The 23,136-nt window shown below is 40.7% G+C and overlaps 1 protein-coding gene across 11 annotated transcripts in view; it reads right to left on the bottom strand.

The window, feature by feature from the left end:
* Positions 1-23,136, bottom strand: part of tpk1 (thiamin pyrophosphokinase 1) — a 399,771-nt gene that overhangs the window by 224,910 nt on the left and 151,725 nt on the right. The window lies entirely within an intron of this gene.

The raw sequence follows: 23,136 nt of genomic DNA, 5'->3' as shown, positions 1-23,136 counted from the left end.
CTTCATCTTTACAGTAGAGGAGGCCGTGGATAGACATGTCAGAATGGGAATGGGATGTGGAATTAAAATGCGTGGCCACTGGGAGATCCTGCTTTCTCTGGCGGACAGAGCGTAGATGTTCAGCAAAGCGGTCTCCCAGTCTGTGTCGGGTCTCACCAATATATAAAAGGCCACATCGGGAGCACCGGATGCAGTATATCACCCCAGTCGACTCACAGGTGAAGTGATGCCTCACCTGGAAGGACTGTTTGGGGCCCTGAATGGTGGTAAGGGAGGAAGTGTAAGGGCATGTGTAGCACTTGTTCCGCTTACACGGATAAGTGCCAGGAGGGAGATCAGTGGGGAGGGATGGGGGGGACGAATGGACAAGGGAGTTGTGTAGGGAGCGATCCCTGCGGAATGCAGAGGGGGGGGGAGGGAAAGATGTGCTTAGTGGTGGGATCCCGTTGGAGGTGGCGGAAGTTATGGAGAATAATATGTTGGACCCGGAGGCTGGTGGGGTGGTAGGTGAGGACCAGGGGAACCCTATTCCTAGTGGGGTGGTGGGAGGATGGAGTGAGAGCAGATGTACGTGAAATGGAGGAGATGCGTTTAAGAGCAGAGTTGATAGTGGAGGAAGGGAAGCCCCTTTCTTTAAAAAATGAAGACATCTCCCTCGTCCTAGAATGAAAAGCCTCATCCTGAGAGCAGATGCGGCGGAGACGGAGGAATTGCGAGAAGGGGATGGCGTTTTTGCAAGAGACAGGGTGAGAAGAGGAATAGTCCAGATAGCTGTGAGAGTCAGTAGGCTTATAGTAGATATCAGTGGATAAGCTGTCTCCAGAGACAGAGACAGAAAGATCTAGAAAGGGGAGGGAGGTGTTGGAAATAGACCAGGTAAACTTGAGGGCAGGGTGAAAGTTGGAGGCAAAGTTAATAAAGTCAACGAGTTCTGCATGCGTGCAGGAAGCAGCGCCAATGCAGTCGTCGATATAGCGAAGGAAAAGTGGGGGACAGATACCAGAATAGGCACGGAACATAGATTGTTCCACAAACCCAACAAAAAGGCAGGCATAGCTAGGACCCATACGGGTGCCCATAGCTACACCTTTAGTTTGGAGGAAATGGGAGGAGCAAAAGGAGAAATTATTAAGAGTAAGGACTAATTCCGCTAGACGGAGCAGAGTGGTGGTAGAGGGGAACTGATTAGGTCTGGAATCCAAAAAGAAGCGTAGAGCTTTGAGACCTTCCTGATGGGGGATGGAAGTATATAAGGACTGGACATCCATGGTGAAAATAAAGCGGTGGGGGCCAGGGAACTTAAAATCATCGAAAAGTTTAAGAGCGTGAGAAGTGTCACGAACATAGGTCGGAAGGGATTGAACAAGGGGTGATAAAACAGTGTCGAGGTATGCAGAAACGAGTTCGGTGGGGCAGGAGCATGTTCGCCTACATCATTCAAGAAGCCCAAACTCCAACTCATCTTTTAAACAAATTACGTAAATTTTCTTCACACATTAAAAATGAAAATGTGCAATCAAAATATTCTATGACATTTATGAAGAAATAAAACTTCCACCCTTTTTTTCTTCTGATGTAGACTGGAGTGAGCAATTGGAATTTTAAATGGAAAATAATGTGTCTATTAACATTAGTGCAAAGCAGGGAAGTGCTTCTTTACTAAGAGCGACATGGTAAATTTTCAGAAATATAAGCTACTAACACTTGTCCAATTTAAAAGAGTTGTTGAAAAGGATGCGTCACCATCAGAAGTTCAATACATATGGTTCATTTCAATAAGAACCCATCGTTTTACCTTACAACATGTGAGTAATGAATGCACACAAAATTTTTCAAGAGAACTTTGGCACAAATAGAACACATGCCAAACTGATCACGATAAAATATTACTTCTCCCCAAAGACCTTTCTGGTGTTTATTACCATCAATTCTCAAAAGTGAGTAAGAACAAGGGTGTCCTCTAAATAACAACTCTGACAAAATATTCCAAAAATGATGGTTGAAGATTATGGTTAATGCTTGAAGAAGAAAGACAAAACTTATATTTACACAATGCCTTTCACATTCTTTTAAGGCTATTCCAAGAGAATCAATGAATTACATTGAAACTGTAGTTTCTTTTGAAAAACACTGTAATAACATTTAGGCATCGCAACAAAGGTTGTATTTATTACTCTTCCTAATTATGTGGTTAGCACATTGCAGAGGACAGAAAGCAGTGAGGCACAGCGCAGGTCTGAATCCAAATATAGCCAGACCAGACGAGAAGGCAAAACACCTGTCAAAATACATATTGAACTTTGGATGGGCAAAGTTCAATATGCATTTTGACTTCCTGCATCAGCACTGCTCCAGAATCGTTGCCCCTTTTGTTCTGATGCCACCCTCTCCAACTTACTTTTTGACATTGATTCCTAAGATTTAGAGGCAGCGATGATGACGGACCCAGATGTTTCTTTGCAAGTCACAATAATATATGAATGACATAGCGGGGAAGCTGCAAATAGGGTGATGTTTCATGTACCTGCTGCCCTTGTTCAACTTGATTGAGAAGCTCATAGATTTGGGAGGTGTTGTTGAGTAGTCCAGGCAAGTGCATAAGGTAAAACAGGAAGAGCAAACAATTTGGTGCTTTGAACTTGGTCTCATGACTTAGACACTTGTTTGAGTGTTTCTCTGTTTGTTTGTAAATGAAAAGTTAGCATGCTTACTTGCAATCAGTGTCTTCTGTCCCACTCACCAAATCCATGAATCTATCTCCACGTACAGGCTGCTAAACATTGGTATTGCAGGAAAGATACTAACATGGACAGAAGATTGGCTGACTGGCAGAAGGCAAAGAGTGGGAATAAAGGGAGCCTTTTCTGATTGGCTGCTGGTGACTAGCGATGTTCTGCAGGGATCAGTGTTGGCTCTGCTACTTTTCATGTTATATGTTACTGATGGGATGATGGAATTGATAGCATTGTGGTGAAATTTGTGGGTGATACAAGGATAGGTGGAGGTGTAGGAGTCTGAAGGAAGACTTGGACAGATTAGAAGAATGGACAAAGTAGTGCCAGATGGAATATTGTGTGGGGAAGTGTATGGTCATGTACTTTAGTTGAAAGAATAAAGGTGGAAACTATTTTCTAAGCAGGAAGTAAATTCAGAAATTGGAAGTGCAAAGTCACATGGGAGTCCTGGTGCAGGATTTCCTGAAGGTTAACTTGCAAGTTGAGTCAGTAATAAGGAAGGCAAATCCAATGTTAGCATTCATTTTGTGAGAACTGGAAGGTAAAAGCAAGGATGCAATATTGAGGCTATAGAAGGCATTGGTCAGTTCACATTTGGAATAAATTGAGCAGATTTGGTCCCCATAGCTCAAAATGGATGTGCTGGCATGAAGGGGGTCCAGAGGAGGTTTACAAGAATATTCCTGGGAATAAAAAGGTTCTGGGCTCATACTCATTGTAGTTTAGAAGAATGACGGGAGGTCTCATTGAAACCTACTGAATTTTGAAAGGTTGAGATAAAGTGGATATAGAGAGGATGCTTCCAATAGTGGGGAGTCAAAGAGCAGAGGGCACAGCCTCAGAATAGAAAATGTCTCTTTAGAACAGAGATGTGGAGGAATCTCTGTAGCCAGAGGGTGCTATATCTGTGGAATTCATTGCCACGGGCAGCTATGGAGGCCAAGTTATTGGGTATATGTACACCAGAGGTTGACACATTTATGGGGAGAAGACAGGAAAATGAGGATGAGAGGGAAAATAAATCATCCATGATCAACTGGCAGGGCAGACCCTATGGGCTGAATAATTCTACTCCTATGTCATAGTTTTAGCCACTCACTTCATCAATATTTATAATGTTATCTGTATTTTCAGCTGTACTGCTATGTTTTAATACAAAAGGCAGCGGAAAGGAAATTATAGAGAAGAGACAATCTGCAGAAGCTGGAAATCCAAACAACACACACAAAATGCTGGAGGGACTCAGCAGGCCAGGCAGCATCTACAGAAAAAAAGTACAGTCGACTTTTCAGGCTGAAACCCTCCAGCAGGACTGCAATTTTGTATGTCTTTTGCAGGACTGAAAATTATAGGAATTAAAGGGAATTATAGACTGGTTAGCCTGACCTCAGTGGCTGGAAAGATGTTGAAGTCAAATGTTAACGATGAGGTTATGGAGTTCTTGGTAACACAGGACAAGATAGGACAAAGTCAGTGTGGTTACCTGAAGAGAAGATCTTGCCTGATGAACCAGTTGGAATTCTTTGAGGAGATTACAAGTAGGATAGATAAAGGGGATGCAGTGGATGTTGTATATCTGGACTAACAGAAGGCCTTTGACAAGGTGCCACACATGAGACTGCTTACCAAGTTAACAGCCCATGGTATTATGGGAACGTTAGCAACATGATTAGAGCATTCGCTGACTGATAGGAGGCAGCAAATGGGAATAAAAGGATCCTTTTCTGGTTGGCTGCCAGTGACTAGTGGTGTTCCGCAGGGGTCAGTGTTGAGAACTCTTGTTTTTATGCTGTATATCAATGTTTTTAGACTATGAAATAGATGGTTTTGTTGCCAAGTTTGCAGATGATACGAAGATGGGTGGAGGGACAGGTAGTGTTGAGGAAACAGGTAGGCTACAAAAAGACTTAGACAGATTCGGTGCATGGGCAAAAAACTGGCAAATGAAATACAATGTTGGAAAATGTATGGTCATGCACTTTGTTAGAAGAAATAAAAGTGCAGACTATTTTCTAAATGGGGAGAAAATCCAAGAAACTGAGTTACAAAGGGACTTGGGAGCCCTTGTGCAGAACACCCTAAAAGTTAACTTGCAGGTTGAGTTGGTGATGAGGAAGGCAAATGCAATGTTAAGATTCATTTCAAGAGGTCTAGAATACAGGAGCAGGCATGTGATGCTGAGGCTTTATAACGCACTGGTGAGGCCTCACCTTGAGTATTGTGAACAGTTTTGGGTCCCCTAAGAAAAGATGTGCTGGTGTTGAAGACGGTTCAGAGGAGGTTCACAAGGTTGATTCCAGGAATGAAAGGGTTATCATACAAGGAACGGTTGGTAGCTCTGGGTCTGTACTTGCTGGAATTTGGGAGGATATGGGGGGATCTCATTGAAACCTTTCAAATGTTGAAAAGCCTAGAAAGTATACATGTGGAAAGAATGTTTCCCATGATGGGAGAGCCTAGGACAAGAGGGCACAACCTCAGGATAGAGGGGTATCCATTTAAAACAGAGATGTGGAGAAATTTCTTTAGCCAGAGGGTGGTGAATTTTCAGAATTTGTTACCACAGGCAGCTGTGGAAGCCAGGTTGTTGAGTGTATTTAAAGCAGTGCTTGATAAGTTCTTCATTGGACACTACATCAAAGATTACAGGGAGAACGTCGGGAAGTGGGGCTGAGGTGGGAAAAGAAAAGATCAGCTCTGATGGAATGGTGGAGCAGACTCAGTGGGCCAAATGGCCTAATTCTGCTCCGATGGCTTATGGTCTTAAAACATAGCAATATGGCTGCCATTTGTGCAGGCCCTCAAATCATAAAAATAAAATAATCCATTACATTCAGGAATTTGGTTATGTTGAGAAGCAGATTTACAGACTTTCCCAGTGAACCTACTAAGCTTGAAGGGAGCCCAGGAAATGGACCATCAGTAAGTGGGAAGGGAGTTTCAGAGAGTCAAAAAAGTAGCAACCATTACTAGGTAAATCAGATGCCAAACCATCTGGATTTCCATTATGATGAGTTAAGAGTTTACCAGGGTATTACTGTAGTCTTTTATATTTAATCCTTCCCTCTCACATAGTGCTGCCAGCAGGTAGCAGTGTCCTCAGCTGCCAAGGTTTCAACCACTAACATTCTCACTTGAAAACTCTATTTATCCAACTAACTTGACAGGAATGATTAACTCCAGGTATATACGAGCACATGAGGAAGATATCAGATGCTGGAACCTATTTTTCATTGTGGAGAAAGTTGATCATTTCTGTTCCTCATACATGTGGAAGTCTTTACAGAGTTTCTGCTTGCCTGTCATCCTCAACTTATCATCAACACTGAGGACCTTCGGGTTACAACTAAAATCTGGGACAAAAGTCTTTTCACTTATCTTCAATCAAAACTTCAAATTGACACTTACACTTCCCAGGCACAGCATTCAAATTAAAGCAAACCATATCTCTTTCTCTTGCCACCATCCACATTCTGCATCAGGATCTTTCAATCCACACCAACTATTCCAGTGCCAAGCTCCCTATATGCTTCAAAAACATTAAAATATTTCCTGCTCCCTACTCCAGATTAATTGCTGCTCCCTTCTGCTGGCATCCACTGCACAAAAAAGTTATTGATTTAGTAGTTCCTAATGCTTACTTCTCAATTAATTTATCATTTCAAAGATGCATCACTTGAATTAATAGTGCCTGCTTCTTAATTAAATCTGAACCCACCTACAAACTTGTTTATTCATGACTCCATTCTATTTATTATCATGGCACAAATGGATGGGAAAATGCAGGGAGTGTGTCTCATTCTTTGTTAATGCATGGGAACCACTTTTCTATGCATCTATCATTCAACAATACTCATGGCATAAAAGGTTGCAAATAGTTGAAAGATGTTGTAATATAAATGTTCAAAATGGTGCAAGATTCTCCTAAAGTGGATTGAGGAAAGACTAGTTCAGTTGATCAATGAATCTGTAACCAAAGGCATGCATTTAACATCACTAAAACAACCAAGGGAGAGACTGGGATATATTGCTGTACAACAGATTATAATTTAAGGACCAGAATCAGGTATAACAGCCTCCATAATAGCTTTCAAAATATTGAATAATTGTTAGAAAAATGAAAATTTTACTGCAAACATAGTGAAATGAAACTTTGTGTATTGTCTTTAGATATTGTGACAAAAGATCAAGTTATCAGAAGATTGATGCTAATGAGAGAGATAAGTGAGACAATTGAGCAGCATTCGGAAATGTTAATGAGAGACGAGAGAGATTAACGAAAAAAGACACAGTTCCGAGTATTGTCAGACCGGTTGCTTTGAACCTGAACTGTTTGAAGTTTGATGGACAGGCGATACCCCAGCAGGGGGATGAAAGGAACAGGTTCGCTAAGGCAGGACAGACACCACGAGATCACGAGATAACGAGATAACGAGACCCTGGAAGTGCAGTGTGCCCTCATAAGTTGGTGGGAGTTTTGGAGGTCTGGTCGCGGGACGGACCATAGACGCACAGGGTGAAAAGGTACGATCGGCGGGAACCTGGTGTGTGTGTCCACCCTTGCCTGGGTGCCGGGTTCACCGCGGAAGGACGATCGTATCCGGAACGGAGGGGTCACAGTCGGTGACCTCAGAAGACAGTAAAAGGGCTCGGCCGAAAGCTAACTGCGAGGAACATCAAAGGTCTGTTTTGAATCAGGAAATTTGCATATTCGCTCTCTCTCTCTCTCTCCAATGGCACAACAGCGATTACTGCGAACCGTACTAAGCTGAACTGAACTCTGCGTCACTTGAGACTTATTATTTTACCCCTAGACTGCGATAGAGCTTGATTGATTCCTATTATCCTAGTTCTGTGTACATGTGTGTTTTACCATTGCTAACCTGTTGCATTTATATCCTTACTATTAGAGTACTGTGTTACTTATTTCTTTAATAAAACTTTCTTAGTTCCAGTAATCCAGACTCCAACTAAGTGGTCCATTTCTGCTGGTTTGGCAACCCAGTTACGGGGTACGTAACAATATGTTGTTTTCAAGCTAAGCTCCATGAAGTTATTAATACATTTTAGAACCAACATATTTACTAATTTCTTTATTAGCTTACAATTAGTCCTTGTACGACTGTTAACTCACTACAGTCTACTGCTCTGCTGGTTTACAAAACCCATTTCCTTTCTAATTTGGAACCTATTCTCCCATTCTTGCTCCACTTCCTGCTCTAGTATTTTATTGCAGGAACAGCTAGTTACTTGTATGTGGAGTCGATAAACTCTGCTATAATGTGTTTCGTTAATAATCTTTGAATAGTGAGTGCTTGTTTTAGTTTGCGGTACTTAAGGATGCAATCAAATGATATATCACTGAAAATGAAGGATTAAAACAGCACCAACATTATCAGCTACAGTAATGAACCAAATTAAGCAAACCGAACTGCTTGGGTGCTTTTAGAAGACAGGGAATTAATCTTATTTTCTCCATTTCTGACCGCAACTGAATAGTTAGAACAAACAACTATGACCAAAAGAGCCCACATAACTTGGAGCAGGAGTAGGCCATTAAGACCTTCAATACTCTCTGAGCATTTAGTGATCTACGCTGGTCTGAAATCCTCTTCTGTGCCACTTATCCATACCCTTCTGTTCCTTAGTATATCAAATACAAGACCAAATGATATTGGGAGCAGAATTGGGCCATTTGGCCCACTGAAACTGCTCTGGCACTTCATTATGGCAAATCCACTTCCCTCTCAACCCAATTCTCGCGCTTTCTCCCTGTGACCTTTCATGCCCTGACCAAACAAGAAGCTGTCAACCTCCCCCTTAAATATACCCAGTGACCTGGTCTTTCGCAATGAATTCCACAGACTCACCACCATCTGGCTGAAGAAATGCCTTCTCACCTTTGTTCCAAGAGGATGTCCCTCTATCCAGAGACTGTGATCTCTGGTCCTAGACCCACCTCTGTTATGCCTCTGTAATTCCCTTTACTCCTCTGTAATACTGATACATCAGACTTTAGCTTCTCCCTCCCAAATTGTAGGGTGAATTCTATCATATTATGATCACTGTTTCCTAAGAGTTCCCTTACCTTAAACTCCCTATTCAAATTCAGTTCATTATACAGCACACAATCCAGAAAAGCTGATCTCCTAGTGGACTCAACCAGAACTTGCCCTAAAAAGCCATTTTGTAGGCATTCTACAAGTTTTCTCTCTTGGGATCCAGCACCAACCTGATTTTCCCAATCTACCTGCATACTCAAATCACCCATGACTATCATAACATTGTCTTTTTGACATGTGTTTGACATTATAATCTGTAGCGCATATCCTGGCCACTGTTTGGAGGCCTGTATACAATACCCATGAGCATCTTTTTACCCTTGTAGTTTCTTAACTCTACCCACAAAGATTCTACAACTAACGATCCTATATCACCTTTTTCTAAGGATTTCATTTCATTTTTTACCCACAGAGCCATTCCTCCTCCTCTGCCTATCAACCCGAGTTTTCAATACAATGTGCACCCTCAGAGATTAAGCTCTCAATAATAATCTTCCTATAGACACGGTTCAGTAATGTCCACAATGTCATACCTGTGAATCTTTAACAAGGTTATCTACTGTATTCCATATACAGCATGCTTTCAAATATAACACCTTCAGTCCTGTATCTGTCATCCTTTCCGATTTTGTACCACCTTTACAATACAACTCATCCCACTAACTGCAATTTTGCCGTATCATCTACCCGTCCTTCCTGACAGCTTATCTGCTTGTAAACCAACAGCCCTATCACTCTGGTTCCCAGACCCCTGGGAATTTAGTTTAAACTCTCCACAACAGCTCTAGAAAACCTACTGCAAGGATATTGGCCCTCCTCGGTTTCAGATCTAACCCGTCCACTTGCAGTTTAAATGATTCAGCTTACACCACTCTCTAGGGCAGAGAACTCCAGAGATTGAGCACCGTCTGTGAGAAGAAATTTCTCTGTATCGCTGCTCTAAATAACTGGCCTCTTATCCTGTTGTTCAAGACTCTCTTACCCATGAAAACATCTCAACATCTATGCTACACACATAAAAGTTGCAGGGTGAACGCAGCAGGCCAGGCAGCATCTCTAGGAAGAGGTACAGTCGATGTTTCGGGCCGAGACCCTTCGTCAGGACTAACTGAAAGAAGAGCTAGTAAGAGATTTAAAAGCGGGAGGGGGAGGGGGAGATCCGAAATGATAGGAGAAGACAGGAGGGGGAGGGATGGAGCCAAGAGCTGGACAGGTGATTGGCAAAAGGGATAGGAGAGGATCATGGGCCAGGAGGCCTAGGAAGAAAGAAAAGGGGGAGGGGGGGAAAAAGCCCAGAGGATGGGCAAGGGGTATAGTGACAGGGCCAGAGGGAGAAAAAGAAAGAAAAATAAATAAGTAACGGATGGGGTATGAGGGGGAGGTGGGGCGTTAGTGGAAGTTTGAGAAGTCAATGTTCATGCCATCAGGTTGGAGGCTACGCAGACGGAATATAAGGTGTTGTCGTCCAACCTGAGTGTGGCTTCATCTTTGCAGTAGAGGAGGCCGTGGATAGACATATCAGAATGGGAATGGGACGTGGAATTAAAATGGACATATCAGAATGAGAATGGGCCTGAAATGTCGACTGTACCTCTTCCTAGAGAGGGTCTCAGCCCGAAACATTGACTGTACCTCTTCCTAGAGATACTGCCTGGCCTGCTGTGTTCACCAGCAACTTTGATGTGTTGCTTGAAATTCCAGCATCTGCCGATTTCCTCGTGTCAACATCTATGCTGCACAGCCTCTTTTACATCCTATTTGTTGGAATATGGTGGCCACTAATTCTCCTAAATCCAAGGGATACAGGCCCCATACTCTGAGCATCACTCAGACAAAATGCTGTTTGACTCCTTAACTCTTTGTTGGACCTGCCTGCTAGGCTTATGTGAGTCACACACCAGAACTAGATCTGTCTTTAGTTCACCCATTTGCAGTTCATCTACATTTAGACGATAAGCTGCCATTTGATTACTCACACTTAAGTGCATGACTCTACATTACGTTCTATCTGCCAGTCTTGACTCGCTCATTCAAACTATCTAAATCCTGTTGTATAATCACAGAAACTTTATCCAATCTGCCTGTTTTTGGATCTTTGGCAAATTTGGAAACCATATACACTGTTCCTTTTTGTAAGTCATTAATGTAACTAGTGGACAACTGCGGGCAAGTACTGATCCCTATGGTACTTCATGAATTACCTCCTTACAGTCTAAAAAGGATCCATTTATTTCAATGCCTTACTTTCAATAAGAAAGGCAATTTACAATCTATTCTAATACACTTCCTCCAGTATCAGGTGCTATTGCTATTAATTGATGCAGCAGCCTTATACGTGACACTTTGACGAATGTCTCTTGGAAATCTAATCACACAATGTAAAAAACATCCTCTATCAACTACATTGGAAAACTGGCTTATTATTGTCACATGTACTGAGATACAGTTAAAAAAAAAACTTTGTTTTCTAACAGTGCACTGAGGTAGTACAAGGAAAAAATACTAATAGGATCCACATCAAAGTGTTACAGTTACAGGGAAAGTGCAGTGCGGGCAGACAACAAGGTGCAAGGCCATGTTGAGTTAGGTTGTGAGGTCAAGGAGGAGATCAAATTATGAGATAATCAAATAGCCAATCTTGGAGAAGCATCACTATCTTGTAGAGCTGTAATTCCCAAGGACATTCAGAAGATAGGGAAGCATGATACCATTAATGGGTTTAATTCAACTAAATAAGTTAAAATCATGGTTCTCTTAAATGGGAGCTGAGATGAGCCAACAAGAATATGTTTGAGGGGTTAATGAGACAAAGAGAGTTAAGAGATAGAACTATAGAAATGTCTATCACAGAGAAAGGCCATTTCAGCCCACCTGGTCAATGCAGACCATTATGTCTAACTGTGCTCTTCCCATTTGCCTATATTAGGTCCACATCTTGCTCTGTCTTTCCTACCCAATTACCTGTCCAAATGCCATTAAAACATTGTAAAAGTCTCTGCCTCCACAACTTCCTCTGGCAGCCCATTCCAAAAATTCACCATTCTCTGTGTGAAAATCTTATTAGTCAGGATCTTGAAGCTCTGCTCTTGCTCCTGGTTTTTATGATCTGATGTTACCTATCTCCAGAATTGTACAAAGTTTTTGCTTCACTGAGTTTGCTGTAGTGATTTTTATCATTGGGATGGTGCATGAGTCTGCAATGCCTCATGGGGAGGTACAGTGGCACTGTGAGTAGAGCATCTGCAGACACCCAGACTTGATCCTGACCTTGCATGCTCGCTGTGTTGAGATTGCATATTCTCTCTGAGACTGCGTGGGTTTCTCCTTGGTGCTTTAGTTTCCTCCTGTATCTGAAAGATCTGAAAGTTGGAAGGGTAATTTGCCACTTAATTGCCCCTGGAGTGTAGTTGAGCGGTAGAGTCTGAGGGAGTGACAAGTATAGGAGGTAAATAACAAAAAGTTATTGACATCAGATTGGGTTAGATGGGTGATTGATAGTTGACACAGACTCTGTGGTCCGAAAGGCCTGTTTCTATGCTGTATGCCGCAATGTCAATGTCCATCTTCTTTAAATTTCTCCCCATCACCTGAAAACTCTGCCTTGGAGTTCTATACGCTGTGACCCGGGGAAAATTACAAGGACAAGAGAGTTTCAGATGACACCAGGTTTATGGTGAGTATAGCAAAGGGAAAAGGCACTAATATATCAGAACTGTCAAACGTAGAAGGCAATAAAGGCACAGATGAGGGTTTTAGGAACAGATGAGCAGAAATGGAGTTGGAGTCATAGGAGGAAAGACATCTTTGAGAAGACACAGACATGGGGCACCATACTTAACTCAGCATCAAATACAACACTGTAACCTAGGTGTAGGATAAAGACGGGACGTGCCCTGGATTCACTCCAATTTGCCTGTGATCACAACAGGTGGGAGTCCTTGATGATGGATGCTGCTTTCTTCTGGCAGTGCACCAACATTACACATCCACTTGATGCACTCCTCCTCCTCCTATGCCAAACTACCTATTCTGTAATCTCACTGCCTTCTAACCTGCTAGGTCTGAATATCAGAGATAGTATCCACCCGTAAAGCCATGCTCAGTTGTCTTCTCATTACCTGGATTTACTGGCTATAACACTTGTTTCCTGTCATTTGACACTCTGTTTAATCAGTACTGTATATTGCACAGAAAACAATGACAAGCTGCTTAACAGCACGTTCCCATGTTGCATTCACTGTCACTTGCTTTCACTGGCCACCAAGTGCTGCACTTGTGGTTGTCATTTCTGAAACATCAAAATATATTCAACGAATATTTTTTCAAACCTTTACTAAAATCCACGGGAATTCAAAAGTCGTTATTCATTGGATAAACCCAGAAGTACTTATTTTTTTCTGCTCCAAGTAATACCTAGCACCAACTGTTTGCTTGTACAGCCCCTACCATTGAACCAGACCAGCACTGACCCCCACTCCCTTCACTCTCTGGTTTCCCAACCACACTCTATTTCAACAAAGCTCTGCACTGCTTTACTCAATAAACTGGTTCTGTGAATTTTGAAGTGCTGCTTGTACCTGCAATGTGCTTGCTCGAATTGGGAAACTCATTGAAAGAGTGACAACTACTTTGAAAAGCCTGTTGGTGCAGTTCAGTGTGAGAGACAGTGAAGGGAATACCCTAATCCAGGCTAAATGGAAAGATTAACAAGAAGCTGGAGGGTAATGGTGAAGGGGAGAATGTCAGGGCATGGCATAGAAACAGGTCTGAAATGTTAAGGGAATTGACATGGGCAAACTGGGCCATCTTTTTGTTTACTCTATAATATAATATTAAGTGACCTTTGCATTCCTCCTAACTTTTGTTTTGTTTTGACATATTATCGATGGTAAGGACATGGATGTGGTGAGGGCCTACAAGTACCTGGGGGTGCACCTGGATGACAGACTTGAGTGGAGCACCAACACAGAGGCTGTGTACAAGAAGAGCCAGAGCTGCCTCTACTTCCTGAGGAGACTGAGGTCCTTTGGAGTATGCAGGCCTCTCCTTCACATGTTCTACCAGTCTGTTGTTGTCAGTACAATCCTCTATGTGGTGGTGGGCTGGGGCAATGGGTGATACCAACAGGCTTAATAAACTGGTCAGAAAGGATGGTTTTGTTATAGGAGTCAAACTGGACACACAGGAGGCTGTCGTAGAACAAAGGACCCCACGGAAAATCATGACAATTCTGGACAATGTTTCTCACCCTCTCCATGCCACCTTAGTTGAACAGAGAAACACTTTTAGTGATAGACTAAAATAACTACGCTGATCTGAAGAGCGCTATATGAGGTCATTCTTACCCTCGGCCATTAGGCTCTATAATGAGTCAACCTATAGCCAGGTAAGTGATGACCCCTCCTGTTAGACTGCTTGAGGTAACCTATTTTTTATTCTTTCTTCTCTTCTAATATTTGTAAATTTGTATATCTGGGCACTTGTAATGCTACTGTGACACTGTAATTTCCTTTGGGATCAATAATGTAACTATCTATCTATCTATCTATCTAATTCTCTATGACCCCCATTCTCACTACTGCTGCATTTATTCTAACTAATAATTCATAACAAGTTTAGTTAGACAATGATCAAATTTTGAATATATTTTGTTTGGTTTTCATTTTAAATGAAGTATTTGTAATCGGAAGAAATATCTTGAGAAATATTCACTTTCTATCCCCATCAAGATTACCTTCCATGCTGTGGATTTACATGTACTTTTACTAGAAAAATATTTCATTATTACAGTTTGCAGATAAGTAATTAACTGATGAAAAGCATCCTTTCATTTGAAAACGTTCTTACGACCACATTTTCATCGTAACTGAATTTTTAATACTCAGATTCACTTATTTATTTATTTATTCGGCTGCAACACTAAATAGGCCCTTCTGGCCCTTCAAGCTGCACCGCCCAGAAATTTTAATACAACTTAATTGTAGCCTAATCACCGGGCAAGTTGCAATGACCGACTAACCTACCAACCAGTATGTCTTTGGACTGTGAGAGGGAACCAGAGCACGTGGGGGAAACCCACACGGTCATGGGGGGAAAGTACAAAGTCCTTACAGGCAGCAGTAAGTAAAGCAGTTCTCAAAGTGACCTATCGCATAAAAGGATGATTAAAGTTATACGCCAAAATGTCAAATTATACAGTATCTCTACTTACATTTCCATCATAAACCTCCATGTAGTTCAACATGCCAAGCTTTAACTCATAATTTTCACTAATTATTTGAACCATTGTCATCCACAGCCTACACACGTGGTTTGCGATATTCCTTAACATACAGCAATCAGTCTGTCCAAGTCTGTAGATGGGATGCAGCAGTCCCTTCGTGTTATAAATTGCAATGTCATTTCTTTTGTTTTCCCAAAGAGTTTGAAGGAATTCCCAAAGCTTCACTTTAATCAGGCTTCATTTGCAATTTTAACAACCGCTCCATTTCTATTATGATGCACACAATTAGACAAGATTGGATAACACAAATGTGATTTGCAACAGCTGTGCACCCTTTGATATTGAAAAATAAAAATTAAGAATTTATTTACCTTACTTATTACAGAGCGAAAACAAATATATAGAGAAAATTTAATCCTGGTCTTAATCAATAATTTATTTTTATTAAAACCTGAAATACAGCAAAGGAGCTTTTCAGCTCATGAGATAATTTGTGTTTGCTCACTGAAATCCATTTTTATGACTATTTTTTTACTCCAGAAAACTCACAACACTAAATTATTTAGAGGCAGAAGTTCTAACAAGACCCATGGATGAAAGAAAAGCATACAATAATTGGGAAGGGAGGGGGATTCCTGATGGCAGAAAAGAAAATGCCCATTGGAAAAATTCAACAGAACTTGGCACAGCATACTTCTGAAGTTCATAACATTGCAACACTGCATATCTATTTTAAAACATGTGAATGTAAAAATTTTCCTTATAGACTCAGGAGAAAACTGTTTTGAATAACTATAGAAATATGTGTTTTGTATTGCATCTACGCTTTATTTAAATAGATTTGACCAGTAGTTGTAGCCGGTGGGCTTTGAATTTGGTGTTCCAACTGCTGTATTAGTAGAAGTCAAGGTGAGAAATGTGTACAAGTTTCACTGGACTGGGTTACAGTTAAATAGGGTAACTTTTAGCCCAGGACTAACAACCTCACTGCATCAAGAACAGTGGGCATGAAAAAGATTCAAAATATAATTTTTTTTCCAAGGTAGTGGATATTTTTTCCAGCATAGAACAGCCTACTGTGTATATAAGAATATGGTGTTAGAAGAACAATTCAACATCGACTGACTACTAATTGAGCCACAACAAACACATCAAAGTACATATTTACCTTCTGCCTTGATATTATATCAGAATTTTGCCTGGACGTTATGCTCTTTGAGATTTTTACAAATGATTTAGGTAAGGAAGAGGAAGGATGATTTTAGTAAGTTGCAGATAATACAGAGTTAATAGTGTTGAGGATAATGTAGAAGGTTGTCATAAATACAATAGAACATTGACAGGATGCAGAGCTGACTAAAAAATGGCAGGTGGGGCTTAATCAAGAAAAGTGTGAAGTGATACACTCTGGAAGGTCAAACTTAAAGAAAGATTAAAAGGTTAATGGCAGGATTCTTCCCAGTGTGGAGGGACAGAGGAACCTTGAGGTCCATGTACATAGGTTCCTCAAAGTTGCCACACAAGTTGATAGGGTGTTTAAGATGGCACATGTGCTGGCCTTCATTCATTGGGTGATTGAGTTCAAGAGTAGTGAGGTAATATTGCAGCTTTAAAAAGCTCTGCTTTATACACTCGGAATATTGTATTCAGTTCTGGGCGCCTCATTATAGGAAGGATGTGGAAGCTTTAGAGAGGATACAGAGGAGATTTATCAACATGTGCCTGAATTTCAAAAGTTGAGCAAGTTAAAGCTTTTCTTTTTGGAGTGTAGGAGGATGAGAGGTGAGTTGATAGAGGTGTACAAGGTGGTAAGAGACATAGACAGAGTGGACAGACTTGTTTTTCCAGGGCAGTGGTTAATATGAAAGGACGTACTTTTAAGGTGATTGAAAGTATACGGGAGATGCAAGAGGTACGATTTTCACACAGAGCATGTTAAGTGCATGGAAACTTCTGCTAGAGGTAGTGCTTGATGCAGATGCATTAGCCACACTTAAGAAACTCTTAGATAGGCAAATGATTGAAAGAAAAATAGAGAGCTTTGTGAGAAGGGAGGGTTAAATTGATTTTGGATAGGTTAACATGTCAGCACAAAATTGTAGGTACTGTGATCTACTGTTCTAATTCCACAACTTAGATTTCATATCTTATTCTTTAGATCAAATAGTAACCACTGAAGCCATGATATCACTAGAAAATGTTACAGTCACATGATCAAAATCACCTTAAAATAATTATTCTACACAATAAACGAGGTTATCATTTTTATCAAATTCATGTCAAACTTCTTAAATCATTTGAACAAACTCCCATTTCAATTTCATACTTCCATTAGCATGCATCATTGAGACTCCAAAAAATAATGTAAAATGCATAACCTGTATCAGTCTATGCTTCGAAAGCAGCTACTGCATCTTCTGTTATAACATAACTTCCAATCAAGCAAACAACAGGAATTCTGCAGATGCTGGAAATTCAAGGAACACTCCCCCTCCCCCTCCAACTTTCAAATCCCTTACTCACTCGTCCTTCAGTTAGTCCTGACGAAGGGTCTTGGCCTGAAACGTCGACTGTACCTCTTCCTAGAGATGCTGCCTGGCCTGCTGCGTTCACCAGCAACTTTGATGTGTGTTGTTCCAATCAAGCAAGGTTCCTTAGGAATGTAACTATCACATTATGGCAAAATGACCTGTACTGGAAATACTCAGAAAGTGTAGCATGTGCCCAAACTACTCTCATTCACCTCCTTACGTTTACAATTCCTGCAGGAGGCTGAAAAAGCACTCGCCGCTTTCTTCTAGACAACAGGACCTGTAATGAAGATACGCTTGGACCCTACCTGATCACAGATGTTGTCTTCATTCTCTCCACTCCCTTCACTTCCCAGCAATTTTAAGCATTCCTGGTTAATTACTTTTCCAACTGGAGAGAAATACCAAATCTGCAACATCCTCTGTTCCTTTATCCACAGGTTTCCCCATTCTGCAGAGTATCTCCACCACTTCTTGTTTTCACTTCAAATAATTATATACCTCACCGTGAAAAAAAGTGAATTCTACACGATGGTTTAAAACACGTTTTTGTAAATACTGTCGGATCTTTCTGAAATGGATAAGCAATGTGGCAAGAATTTTTAGAAGATGGTATTTCTCAGTTAGTTGTATGCAGTTGCTACAGCGCAGATAATTAGACTTTAATTAGCTGCCACAATAATGATATGAATGGTAAAGCAACATTAGGCAAAGGGCACATGCACTATTAAACTTAAAACCCAAAGGCCAAGCTGTGCTGCTTCAATGTTTGACTGTGAAAGAGCCATCATACCCTCTGAATTTCTGTAGAAAGATACTGAATACCAGAAAAGTACACCATATATATGGTACATACACTCACTACAGAAATGTAATTCTTGTTATTTCAGTCCAAATATCCTTTCAGTGATGTCTTAATAAATGACTATCAATTATGTTGAACCTAATATTAACCATTATATGCCTCACACCTCATTAATTTAAATTTTCATTTTGATGAGTTCTTAATAGTCTTTTTCCCTCTCCCTATTTCTCTTTCTGTGACTGACATTTTTTCTTCTGAATTTGCCACTTGAAGTTACACTTCCACTTCGGTAATCCTGTTCATTCATTTCACAATCCTTCTATCTGATTGATTAGGAAGAGTCACTTGTCTGATTCAGTTAGGTTTCAGCTGCCTGATTTCCCACAGTGAAACTCATGTTAAGTAAGTAAGTTGTCTCACGAAAAAAACTGTAAATATGTAAGGGCTTAACTAATTGACAAAGTCACAGGAGCCCTGCTACACAAATTACGGCCTATCATCTACCCATTAAAAGTGTCATTTTAACTTGGTTTTATTCTACAGAATGGTTTTGTCTTTAGAACCAGGAAGTGTTGCTGTGATTTTGTTCCTTTTACCTTTAATTATAGCACAGCAAAATTTCTTTAAATTTAAAACACAGATTCATAAATCAAAGTTAATAAACTTCTACTGTGACACACCAAATTACCACTGATGTTCTCGGAGACTTTTTATAATCGAGTCATTTGACTCAGTGAAATCATTTAAGGATAGCTACGGGAGAAAATCTCATCAGATTAATTTGCATAAAATCCAAAAGGTCTTAATTACAAAGCAATAAAGCACACCAGGAAACTGATAAATAATGCCTGAACCAAAATACAGAAAAAGCTCATCCTGGGAGAACTTCAGTTACAAACAAATTAATTTCAACTGCCACATCCCTCAAGATTGTGGAATTCCATTCCTGAATTCATCTTCCAATATTTCCTCATTTGAGACATTCCTTTAAAATATCTATTAATACAATTCCTAATGCGGCAGGCTGTGAAATGTTACTTGAAACATCCTAGGGAAGCATTGGGGTACATTTTATTATTGCTAATATTGAAGGTACAATATAAACACAAGAACCTAAATCTTGCTTGTAAATGGATCTGCCAGCATTTACCCATTCCAATGTGAATATATGAATTAATTAATTGAAAGCCACAGTCGGCCATTCAGACACTCAAGCCTGCTCCCAATGACTGTAAATCCACTCCACAATCCTTTTTACCCACATTAACTTTTCATCACCTTGCTTAGCAAGCATACATTGACCTCAACTTAGAACATATTCAAACACTGCTTTTGTCACCCTTTGAAGAAGAGTTCCTCAATATGAGAGGAAAGCGAAGATCACTTATCTCAAATGGCCATTCTCTTATATTCAAACAGTGACCCTCAATTCTATATAACCATATAACCATTAAAAAATTACAGCATGGAAACAGGCCATCTCGGCCCTTCTAGTTCCGTGCCGAATGCTTACTCTCACCTAGTCCCACTGACCTACACCTCAACCCATAACCCTCCATTCCTTTCCTGTCCATATATCTATCCAGTTTTACTTTAAATGACAATATCGTGCCTGCCTCAACCACTTCTACTGGAAGCTCATTCCAGACAGCTACCACTCTCTGAGTAAAGAAGTTCCCCCTTGTGTTTCTCCTAAACTTTTGCCCCCTAACTCTCAAATCATGTCCTCTTGTTTGAATCTCCCTACTCTCAATGGAAAAAGCCTATCCACATCAACTCTATCTATCCCCCTCATAATTTTAAATACCTCCATCAAGTCCCCCCCTCAACCTTCTATGCTCCAAAGAATAAAGACCCAACTTGTTCAACCTTTCTCTGTAACTTAGGTGCTGAAACCCAGGTAACATTCTAGTAAATCTTCTCTGTTCTCTATTTTGTTGACATCTTTCCTATAATTTGGTGACCACAATACTCCAAATTTGGCCTTACCAATGCCTTATACAATTTTAACATTACATCCCAACTCCTGTACTCAATGCTCTGATTTATAAGTGCCAGCATACCAAAAGCTTTCTTCACCAGCCTATTCAAATGAGATTCCACCTTCAGGGAACTATGCACCATCATTCCTAGATCACTCTGTTCTACTGCATTCTTCAAAGCCCTACCATTTACCATGTATATCCTATTTTGATTAGTTCTACCAAAATGTAGCACCTCACACTTATCAGCATTAAACTCCATTTGCCATCTTTCAGCCATTCTTCTAACTGGCCTAAATCTCTCTGCAAGCTTTGAAAGCTTACTTCATTATCCACAATGCCACCTATCTTACTAACATCTGTGTACTTACTAATCCAATTTACCACCCGATCATCCAGATCATTAATGTATATGACAAACAACACTGGACCCAGTACAGATCCCTGAGGCACACCACTAGTCACCGGCCTCCAACCTGACAAACAGTTATCCACCACTACTCTCTGGCATCTCCTATCCAGCCACTGTTGAATCTATTTTACTACTTCAACATTAATACCTAAAGATTGAACCTTCCTAACTAACCTTCCACGTGGAACCTTGTCAAAGGCCTTACTGAAGTCCATATAGACAACATCCACCACTTACCCTCATCAACTTTCCTAGTAACCTCTTCAAAAAATTCAAAAGATTTGTCAAACATGGACATTCACGCACAAATCCATGTTGACTGTTCCTAATCAGACCCTGTCTACAGAAATAATTATATATACCATCTCTAAGAATACTTTCCATTAATTTACCCACCACTGACATCAAACCTACAGGCCGATAATTGCTAGGTTTACTCTTAGAACCCTTTTTAAACAATGGAACAACATGAGCAATACGCCAATCCTCTGGCACCATCCCCATTTCTAATGACATTTGAAATATTTCTGTCAGAGCCCCTGCTATTTCCACACTAACTCCCCTCAAGGTCCTAGGGAATATCCTGTCAGGACCCGGAGACTTATCCAGTTTTATATTCCTTAAAAGTACCAACACTTCCTCTTCTTTAATCACCATAGTTTCCATAACTTCCCTACCTGTTTCCCTTACCTTACACAATTCAATATCCTTCTCCTTAGTGAATACCGAAGAAAAGAAATTGTTCAAAATCTCCCCCATCTCTTTTGGTTCCACACAGAGCTGTCCACTCTGATTCTCTAAGAGACCAATTTTATCCCTCACTAACCTTTTGCTATTGATATAACTGTAGAAACCCTTTGGATTTATTTTCACCTTACTTGCCAAAGCGACTTTGTATCTTAGAACCATAGAAAGATAGAAACTACAGCACAGAAACAGGCCTTTTGGCCCTTCTTGGCTGTGCCGAACCATTTTCTGCCTAGTCCCACTGACCTGCACACGGACCATATCCCTCCATACACCTCCCATCCATGTATCTGTCCAATTTATTCTTAAATGTTAATAAAGAACCCGCATTTACCACCTCATCTGGCAGCTCATTCCATACTCCCACCACTCTCTGTGTGAAGAAGCCCCCCTAATGTTCCCTTTAAACTTCTCCCCCCTCACCCTTAACCCATGTCCTCTGGTTTTTTTCTCCCCTTGCCTCAGTGGAAAAAGCCTGCTTGCATTCACTCCATCTATACCCATCATAATTTTATATACCTCTATCAAATCTCCCCTCATTCTTCTACGCTCCAGGGAATAAAGTCCTAACCTATTCAACCTTTCTCTGTAACTGAGTTTCTCAAGTCCTGGCAACATCTTTGTAAACCTTCTCTGCACTCTTTCAACCTTATTTATATCCTTCCTGTAATTTGGTGACCAAAACTGAACACAATACTCCAGATTCGGCCTCACCAATGCCTTATACAACCTCATCATAACATTCCAGCTCTTATACTCAATACTTTGATTAATAAAGGCCAATGTACCAAAAGCTCTCTTTACAACCCTGTCTACTTGTGACACCACTTTTAGGGAATTTTGTATCTGTATTCCCAAAATTCCTAAAATTCTTTTAGCTTTTCTAATTTCTTTCTTAAGAAAGGGCGGGAGGAGAAGATGGCAGCACGACGCAGTGCACGCAGCTTTCCGGTGAAATGATATCATATCTGGTAAATAGGGGCCGTGGACAATTCTGATTTGATGGAGACAGATGTGAAGGCACAGAGGAACATCTGGAGAAATCTCTGAAATGCCGGTTCGCTGCCGCTGTTACTGCACGATTGAGAATCTTCCGGAGGGAAGGCCCCAAAATCCCCGGCTTTGCTTGCTGCTGGTGACCAAGGCTGAGGTCGAAGCGTTCGGATAGAGATGGTGCTCGATACTCGGTGTCGGAGGGCTGATCGGAGGCTCAAATTTTTCGGAGATGACTCAGAGTCGGACTGTGGTCCGACATGGCAGGGAGAGTTTTCTTCCTTCTCCCGTCTGCGTGAGATGTGGGACATTCGAGAGACTTTGAACTTTTTTACTGTGCCATGGCCTGTTCTTCATCAAGTTACGGTATTGATGCACTGTTGTAACTATATGTTATAATTATCTGGTTTTTGTCAGTTTTTCAGTCTTGGTCTGTCCTGTGTTTCTGTGATATCACACCAGAGGAATATTGTATCATTTCTTAATGCATGCATTACTAAATGACAATAAAAGAGGACTGTGTGTCCTCATAATCTAATCTAATAAATAGTCTAATCTAATCTAAGATTCTTATTATATTCTTTATATTCCTCGAGCACCTCATTTACTCCCTGCTGCCTATATTTATTGTAGATATCTCTCTTTT

This window comes from Mobula hypostoma, chromosome 3 (genome assembly GCF_963921235.1).
Source record: "Mobula hypostoma chromosome 3, sMobHyp1.1, whole genome shotgun sequence".
Taxonomy (NCBI): Eukaryota; Metazoa; Chordata; class Chondrichthyes; order Myliobatiformes; family Myliobatidae; genus Mobula; species Mobula hypostoma.
This window is presented reverse-complemented; position numbering and strand designations above follow the sequence as displayed.